General features: G+C 42.1%; 1 protein-coding gene across 1 annotated transcript in view; it reads left to right on the top strand.

Moving 5' to 3' along the window:
- Positions 1–4,201: 4,201 nt before the first annotated feature.
- LOC143277808 (uncharacterized) overlaps positions 4,202–10,000 on the top strand; it is a 50,041-nt gene continuing 44,242 nt past the window's right edge. The window contains exon 1 of the mRNA XM_076582711.1: positions 4,202–4,428. The gene's annotated coding sequence lies outside the window, so the exon portion shown is untranslated. The remainder of the gene's footprint in view (positions 4,429–10,000) is intronic.

Raw genomic sequence — 10,000 nt, forward strand, 5'->3', positions numbered from 1 at the left:
TATTGCGCCCGTCGAAGTGATGAATCATTATGCAGGGATGTGAAATACGTAAAACAAACAAACAAACAAACAAACTGACAACACACGCCACACAGAAAAAAAAAGAAGAAAAAAGGGAGGTACCCGACTAAACCAAACGCACAAAGCAAACATGCCGGTCAGGTATTGTGAAACACAATCACCAACCACAACACAACACGACACGCCACATCACAATACGACACAACACAACATGATCATACAAATACTGACGAGCACAACCACAACGTAACATAACATGACACCATACGAAACTAACATAACACAATACAATAATAAAAAAAAAAACCCACATGACACGACGCGACGCGACTTAAAGCAACGCAACACGACACAACAAGACACGACATGACGCGACGCAACACGACACGACACGGCACGACACAGCACAGCATAACACAACACAACACGACACGACACGACACAACACAACACGGCATAACGCAACACAACGCAACACAACACGACACAACGCAACGAAACACGACACAACGCAACACGACACAACGCAACGTAACGTAACGCAACGCAACGCAACACGACACAACGCAACACGACACAACGCAACGCAACACGACACAACGCAACACGACAAACGCAACGCAACGTAACGTAACGCAACACAACACAACACAACACAACACAACGGTCATAACGCCTGTTGAAAAGTTCACCCATCCCATTGCTGATCCCTGACCGACAAATCAATGCCAATCCGCTTTTCTCTCTCTCTCTCTCTCTCTCTGTTCCCTTCACACGGACCACAGACCACGATGAGGAAAGGATGACGGGCACAACACACTGACTGGTCAATGCGTTTGGGCTGTCAACCTGACGGTCCTGTGTTGGATTCCCGACCAAGGTGCATTAAAGATGGAGATTGTCTTTCAAGTGAACAGATGGGCAAAACCACTCAGGCTTTTCGAAGTGTTGTATTCCCTTTTTCATTGCGGTCCATGTCGCTTACAGTGTCTGCGTTCTGGTAAAATGAGACGGGTGGCAGGTGCTCCGCGCACTTACATGGGACTGACGTAGCACGCGAGCGCGCGTACACACACACACACACACACACACACACACACACACACACACACACCTCAGAGACAGAGACGCAGACTTATCGTATGACAGTGTGAGCACTTTGCAGAAAATGACAATGCATGCTGCAATAACAATACTTCGATCAAATGTCCAGCAGACCTCTCTCTCTCTCTCTCTCTCTCACACACACACACACACACACACTCATATTCACACACACACACGCAGACGCACAGACACACGCGCGCGCACACACACACACACGCACACACACACACACACACACACACACACACACACACACACATAACCTACATGTCACTTACGGTGCTTTCGTTTGAAGAATTCTATTTTATTTTCGATTCGAAAATGCAGGAACAAAGAAAAAACATACATTTGGGCACCATAAGCATTCCATACTCCGCAAACATTAGCATAAGACTAACGTGTCAGTGTCACTGGTCATTGTAAAATCATGATAAACCATTAATGGGAAATATTAAAATTGCCCCAAAGACTTACACTAAAAGTCTGTTGTAACAATACAGGCATTTAAGCATTAAAATGTCAACGTCAAAAGTGACCGAAAGGAAATATTAACATCACTTGTGTAATGAACGTGATGGTTTCAAAGTCGAGAAAACTTTAAAAACAAACAAACCGCTTTATGCTTTCAGTTCTGAAATAGATAAAGATGGCAAACGTCTGCTAGAGAACATAAAGTCGAAATGATGGTTTATTCAAGGTATTTCGATATGGTTTTAACTCTTTCCATACGAACGGCGAAAGAGACGACGTTAACAGCGTTTCACCCCAATTACCATCATCAAAATATTGCAAGCGGAAGGCTCTTATACTGAAGAGGTGAATGTTGACAAAGAATACCACAGTTCTGACGACGGAAGCTAAAGGTTGGGTCATTCAGACAACCACTGGACATCCGAGGGGTCTGTGTAGAGGAGAAGAGAGGACTGGCCGTACTGAGTGAGTTAATGCTTCGATATGCTTTGAAGAGGAAGGAGGCAGAATGGTTAGGACGCTCATCTGCCAATACAGTGTCCTTGAGGGCGTGGGTTCGATTCTCGTTCTCGCCCTTTCTCCCACGTTTGACAGGAAAAATCAATCTGAGCGTCTAGTCATTCGGATGAGACGATTAACTCACTCAGTACGGCCAGTCCTCTCTTCTCCTCTACACAGACCCCTCGGATGTCCAGTAGGTGTCTGAATGATCCAACCTTTAGCTTCCGTCGTCAGAACTGTGGTATTCTTTGTCAACATTCACCTCTTCCGTATAAGAGCCTTCTGCTTGCAATATTTTGATGATGGTAATTGGGATGAAACGCTGTTAACGTCGTCTCTTTCGCCGTTCGTATGGAGAGAGTTAAACCGATGTCCTGTGTGCAGCCTGCACTTGGCGCACTGAAAAACAATGAAACAAACAAACAAAAAACAAATAAACAAAAAACAACAACCAACCAACCAAACAAAAAAAAGCAAAAAAAAAAGCAAAAAAAAAAAAAGCAAAAACAAACAAAGCAACCCAAAACACGGCAACAAGAAGGTTGTCCTGTGGCAAATTCTGCAAAAGAAGTCCTCTCTGATTAGTACACAAATATAAATACATGCATTCAAGTGCCTGACAAAGCGCGTTGGGTTAAGCTGCTGGTCAGGAACCTGCATAGCAGATGTGGCGTAGCGTATATGGAATTAAATTCCCAGTGCGTATGTTGGACTCGAACTCGTAACCATTCGCTTTCCAGTCGGGCGCATTACCACTAGACCACCGCTACTGGTTTTTCTGCCAGTGCTGTGTTTGCTGATCCCGCTGGCATTATTGTTAACGATCTGTCCCACAGTCGCCAGTATTTTCCTTCCACTCCACTGGACCTTGAGTGGTGGTCTGGACGTTAGTCATTCGGATGAGACGATTAAGCCGATGTCCTGTGTGCAGCATGCACTCAACGCACGTAAAAGAACTCACGGCAACAAAAGTGTTATCCCTTGTAAAATATATGTTAATTACTTCGAATGGAAAACAAATAAATTGTAGGCAGGGAAAAAAAAGATAAAAAAAAGAGAGAAAGAAAAAAACGAGCGAAAAAAAATAGAAAGAAAGAAAAAAAAAAAAAAGAAAAAAAGAAAAAGAAAAAAAGAGTGTAGTGGCGCGCTCTCCCTGGGGACAGCAGCCCGAATTTCACACAGAAAAAAATGTTGTGACAATACAATACAATACAATACAATGCAATGCAATACCATGCAATGCAATATAATGCAATACAATGTAATTCAATACAGACAATGCAACACAACGCAAGGCAATACAATACAATGCAATGCAGTGCAATGCAATGCAACACAATCTAGTACAATGCAAAACAAGGCAAGGCAAGACAATGCAACACAGTACAATGCAGTACAATGCAATACAGTACAACACAATACACCACAACACAATACAACATAACACAATACAACACAACACAACACAACACAACACAACACAACACAATTTCTTTTCTTCTCCTACGGTCAGTCTTCTTCCTCTTCTGCACACGTTCACCCCCCACCCCCTTCCTCCCCTCCTCCCTTCCTCCCTTCTTCCTACCCCCCTTTCAGCCCCCCCCCCCCCCTCCCCCTTCCTCTTCCTCTTTCCCTTTGAAGAGGTGGAGTTATTTCTGTCCAAGGTTCTGGTCCGCCTCACCATGCTCTAATTCATACACTTACATTACAAGCAGAGGTAGAAGTACCACGTGAGATCATGTTGTGTGTGTGTGTGTGTGTGTGTGTGTGTGCAAACCAGTCACCTTGCGTTGTGTATACACTACTCTGTGTGTGTGTGTGTGTGTGTGTGTGTGTGTGTGAGTACTCATCTCTAAGAAGCAGACGAATAACACTCGCAGGTGTCGTGTCGAGGCGTTCAACGGTCCTCCCCAGAAAAAAAAAACACAACCAACAACAAAACAACAGCAGCAAACCTATGCTATTCCTGAAACGATCGATTCACTCTTAAGTAAGCCTATTTATACAGCGATTTAGCAAAGGCAGGTAACGTGGAAGAAGCGAAGGTCGCAACAGCCACAAACCTGTCAGGTGGTTTCAGCATTGATGTCTGTCTCTGTGTGTGTGTGTGTGTGTGTGTGGCACTGCGCGCGCGTGTCCTCGCGTGTGTGAGTGTGTGTGCCTGCCTGTCTCAAGCGCTGTTTTGGTGACAGACTTGTTTCGTGTCAGTCGCGGAGGCTGTGTCGCGTTTACGGACGTTTGGTCAGGTGGCAATACTGTCACGTTTTTTTCGGAGTTTGTGCTTGGATGTGTGGCAGAGAAAAGGGTTTACGTGTGCTGAAGTATCAAGTAAGCAGTGTGTGTGTGTGTGTGTGGACATGTTGTGTTGACTAGGTCTGTGGTTCTGGGGAGTTTAAAGAAAACCACCTTTCATTCAGGAAGCATGCTTAGCAGTTGTATGGAGTTCGTTGTGAGATGCTTGCATGTTGTTGTCCAATAAATGCTCACGAAATTTTCAAAGAAAGCACTTCCCGGCCCCACTAAACGAAGTATGACTGCCTGTACACATATTCTTTTTGAATCGGCCATGCATGTAAAAACCCACTCATGTCTACGTAAGCCTACATCCGAGGAATGTCACAGCCCATGAACGAAGAAGAAGAAGCGAAGAAAACATTAAGACTGAATGACAACAATGTCATCGAGAGTGACAATATCTTGAACTGACAAAGGTTAGAAGAATAGTTAGTAGCTGTAGTTGTAGCTGAGTGGCAATTGTAGAACTTTCGTAGTTGTAGTTGTAGTGGAGTGGAAATTGTAGCTGTTCGTTTTTGTTGTCTTATGGTAGCTGTTTGCAACTGCAGTGATGCACTACTTGAAGGAACAAGAGGTTATAGTTGTTGTTATTGTTGTCGTCGTCGAGTTGTTGTGAATCGCTGTTACTAATTTTCCTTCTTATTCTGATAATTATCATCATCTTCATTATTTTCTTCTTCATCGTTTGAACCTTTACCAGTCTTGCTTCTAATCATTCTTCTTCTTTGTCTAACGAGTCGGTCTTTGTTTTGTTTAAGCATAGTCTTTGTTCTGTTTACGCATTCAGTACAACTTCTGATCTGGCTTTGTTCATTTTGATTTGGTTCAGTTCACATTATTACATAATGTAAAAGATCTGATTTTTTTCTGTCTGCTATGATTCATTGATGATAGTAATGATAATAGTAATAATAACATCACTGTAGTTATTATTGCTATTGCTGTTGTTGTTGTTGTTGTTATCATCATCGTCATTATTATTATTATTATTATAATTATTATTATTATTATTATTATTATCATTATTATTATTTCTTTTATTATTATTATTTCTTCTTATCATTATCATTATTATTATTATTATTATTATTATTATTTCTTCTTCTTATCAGTATTATTATTATTATTATCATCATCATCATCATCGTCATCGTCATCATCATCAGTATTATTATTATTATTATTATTTATCTTGATGTTTAATGTCATTGTTTGTTACTTTCGACGAGGAAGGTGGCAGAATGGTTAAGACGCTCAGCTGCCAATACAGAGAGTCCGTGAGGGTGTGGGTTCGAATCCCGCTCTCGCCCTTTCTCCTAAGTTTGACTGGAAAATCAAACTGAGCGTCTAGTCATTCGGATGAGACGATAAACCGAGGTCCCGTGTGCAGCACGCACTTGGCGCACTGAAAAAGAACCCATGGCAACGAGAGTGTTGTCCTCTGGCGAAATTACGTAAAATGAAATCCACTTTCATAGGTACACAAATATGTAAGCATGCACTCAAGGGCTGACTAAGCGCGTTGGGTTATGCTGCTGGTCAGGCATCTGCTCAACAGATGTGGTGTAGCGTGAATGGATTTGTCCGAACGCAGTGACGCCTCCTTGAGAAAGTGAAACTGAAACTTGTTACTTTCGTCGTCCATGTTGTTTGTGTGTATTTCATAATCACCATTATTATAATCGTCAGGGACGTCCCTTCCCTTGTGTCTCCCCATTGTAATAGTTGTTATCAGATTATTTGCTTTGTTCATTGCTGTCGTTTGTATCGGTTTGAGTCTGCCTTCATCCATGTGTTCATTACATACCAGTGTCATTTAATTGTTATCGTTGTCGTTGTTGTAGGTGCTGTTTACAATTGTTACCGTTGTTAGGTTCCGTTTTCTGTTCGCTCGATATTGTTTTCTTTGTTGATATGTTTGTTTGTTGTCCTTCGTCGTATTAATGCAAGTGTTGTAGTTGTTGTTTGTGATGTTGTGTTTATAATGTCCGAGTTATTTGTGATACTGTTGTGTGTGTGTGTTTTTTTTTTTTTTTTTTTTTTCGTTATCAGTTGAAGTTTAATCGGACGTAACCCCAGCAGAAGGGAAGAGTTCAGTTTCAGTTTTAGTTTCAAGGAGGCGTCATGTGGGGGGGGGGGGGGGGGGGGGGGGCATTTGGGTTTTCCATTTCTTTCTGATTCTGTCTACGTCAGTTTGTCTGCCGCTTTCTTCCTGTTTCTCTCTTTCTCTCTCTACCAACCCCCCCCACCCCCCACCCCGCCCCCCGCGGCCCCTCTCTTCCACTGTCTGTCGCTCTGTGTGTCTCTCTTTCTCTCTCTCTCTTCCTCCTCTTTCTTATTTTTCTTCTTCTTTTTCTTCCTTTTTCCTCCTTTTCTTCTTCTTATCACTCCCTCTCCCTCTTCTCCTCCTCCTCCTCCTCCTTTTTCTTCTTCTTCTTTTTCTTCTTCTTCTCTCCCCCCCCCTCTCTCTCTCTTCTTCTCCACCACCCGCTCTCTCCCACCGCTCCCATACTCGTTCGTTTTTCTTTCGATTTCAGTTACAAGAAAAATAGTTTAAAAAAAAAATTGCTCTGATGACATTGCCTTTAATTCAAGATTTTCTTCGACATCGTTAAGAGCAAGTTTCGAGTGTCTGATACACATTTCTGAGAGTGTGTCGTGTTGCGTTGTGTTTATGTTCTGTTCTGATGGACTGTATGTTGTGTTGTGATTATTGTTAAAAAAAAAGAAGGTATTGTACTGTGTGATTTAGTATTGTTTATCGTATCGTATCACGTACAGTGACAGTTATATTGATAGGCATTGTGGTTATAGGCCTTGCCGTTTATCGCATGGCAAATGCAATGTACAACTTTCTTCTCATCATAGATTTTTTTTTGTGTGTGTGTCATCCTTGTATGGAATTTGGACTACTGTCCAGGAGGAGAAGGCATGCTTTAAAACTGTTTCCGAAAAATGCGAACGTTTTCAGAGCATTTTCTCAAGGTACAGCCCATCTGTTGCCAAGTGTGTGTGTGTGTGTGTGTGTGTGTGTGTGTGTGTGTGTGTGTGTGTGTGTGTGTGTGTTCTTCAGTTTGCTCTGTACGGTAACGGACACACAGACACAGACACAGACACAGACACACACACACACACACACACACACACACACACACACACACACACACACACACACACACACACACACACACACACACATCTTGGAGACGAATGAAGCACATTTTGATGTTAATCATACTGACATTAAAAAGAATGAAAATCCGAATAACAGCAACGGAAGTCCGAGTACAGCTTCAAAATGGATACTGTGATTATTTACAGATTTACACAGACGGCTCACTATTAGACAATGTCCAAGCAGGTTCAACTTTCGCGTGTGTGTGTGTGTGTGTGTGTGTGTGTGTGTGTGTGTGTGTGTGTGTGTGTGTGTGTGTGTGTGTGTGTGTGTGTGTGTGTGTGTGTGTGCTCTGTACAGTAACGGACACACAGACACAGACGCAGACGCTGAAAACGGAAAGATCATGCTATATTGGTAAAAATCGTTTAATATTCACTGCTGAACTTGCTGCTGTTCTTATTGCTCAAAATCGTATTCTTGATCTTCCAGTTTGCCTTCTACAAGTCTTGTTTTGCGTTGATTCCAAATATGTTTGATACGCTTTAACTCTCTCCATACGAATGGCGAAAGAGACGACGTTAACAGCGTTTCACCCCAATTACCATCATCAAAATATTGCAAGCGGAAGGCTCTTACACTGAAGAGGTGAATGTTGACAAAGAATACCACAATTCTGACGACGGAAGCTAAAGGTTGGGTCATTGAGACACCCACTGGACATCCGAGGGGTCTGTGTAGAGGAGAAGAGAGTACTGGCCGTACTGAGTGAGTTAAACTCATCAAATTGTAAGAACAACTCCAAGATCATAATAGGAATCAGCCACATTTTACATCTTTTAAGTTTGAAAGGAACACACATTACGTTTTGCTGGTTTCCTTGACATCTTGGTATTCTCTACAATGAATGAGCTGACAGGGCTGCAAGAAAAGGTGCAAAAAAACGAACAGGGAACCATAGAACTTTACGTGCCTCTGTCTGTACAAGAGGGTTATCGAATACTAGAAAAAAACATCGTGGAGCAATGTCAGGGAATTATACGAGAAAAAAAACGGCAAACCTTTAAACTATAGTGTGATTAATGTTCAACAACCGGGAACTATCAATCAGTCAAATACATACAGTAATTCAATAAGGTTAAGGCAGATTCATACATTATCAAACAGGATAAAGCTAAACGCTTTGATAACTAAGTTCAGCAAAGATGTCAGATGCATATGTGGAGAACATATTTCTAGCAACCACGTAATATTTGAATGTCTGGGGAAAAACATTTTAGATTCGGACTTCTCCGAAAGTTCTTTTGAATGTGTTTTTAACATTTCCATCATGTTATTTGTTATGGCTGAAGGTTTGCTGCGTAGTCTTATCGGACATTTGTTATAGTCGTTATAGTTGTTTGATGTTGGCGTGTATAACGTTTCCATTTTTTCCCTAGCATTGTCTCTCCCTGTCCCCCCCCCCCCTCCACACACACAAACACTTCTTTCCCCTCCCCCTCCCACAACCTCTACGAACGGCAAAAGAGACGACGTTAACAGCGTTTCACCCCAATTACCATCATCGAAATATTGCAAGCGGAAGGCTCTTATACTGAAGACGTGAATGTTGACAAAGAATACCACAATTCTGACGACGGAAGCTAAAGGTTGGGTCATTGAGACACCCACTGGACATCCGAGGGGTCTGTGTAGAGGAGAAGAGAGGACTGGCCGTACTGAGTGAGTTAAACTGAAGACAACAACAACAACAACAACAACTACACACACACACACACACACACACACACACACACACACACACACACACACACACACACACACACACACACACACACACACACACACACACACACACACACACACGGATGTTTTGTTCAGTGTTATCTATGGCACCTCATGAAGAGGTTGTGTAAACATACATATCAGATGTATACAATATAGCATGAATGTTACCTGAACTCCCCCCCACACGCCCCCACCCTCACCCCCACCCCCCGAGTAAACCAGTCATCAGCTGCTTTGAATATTCCTACTTCATATGGAGAATAAATATAAACAAAAAGAAAAGCGTCATTTTTTTTTCAAATGCATGTTGTATTCTGTTTCATATTGAAAGTTATTTGCTAATGCACTGCGTATCGCGTATTCCTCAGTGAATGGGATCGTCATTGAGAGTCTGGAATGGAAAGGTTACCTTTAACATTTTTAGAATAGTGGTTGAGAGAGAGAGAGAGAGAGAGAGATTCGGATGGTTTATTCAAAATAGGCCTTAGCCCCATAAGGTGTGTAAACTTATTTAGAAAACATTACAAGACATAGAGTATGTGATTCTGTAGAACAAACAATACATAAATTGACAATCATGTACAAATAAGTGACGAGAGAGAGAGAGAGAGAGAGAGAGAGAGAGTGATTCCAGATTCCAGATGGTTTAATGTTCATAAGTCATCAGGCTCCTAACATTGTCAACAATAACAGACAGTATTC

The sequence above is a fragment of the Babylonia areolata genome, chromosome 35, assembly GCF_041734735.1.
Source record: "Babylonia areolata isolate BAREFJ2019XMU chromosome 35, ASM4173473v1, whole genome shotgun sequence".
Taxonomy (NCBI): domain Eukaryota; kingdom Metazoa; phylum Mollusca; class Gastropoda; order Neogastropoda; family Buccinidae; genus Babylonia; species Babylonia areolata.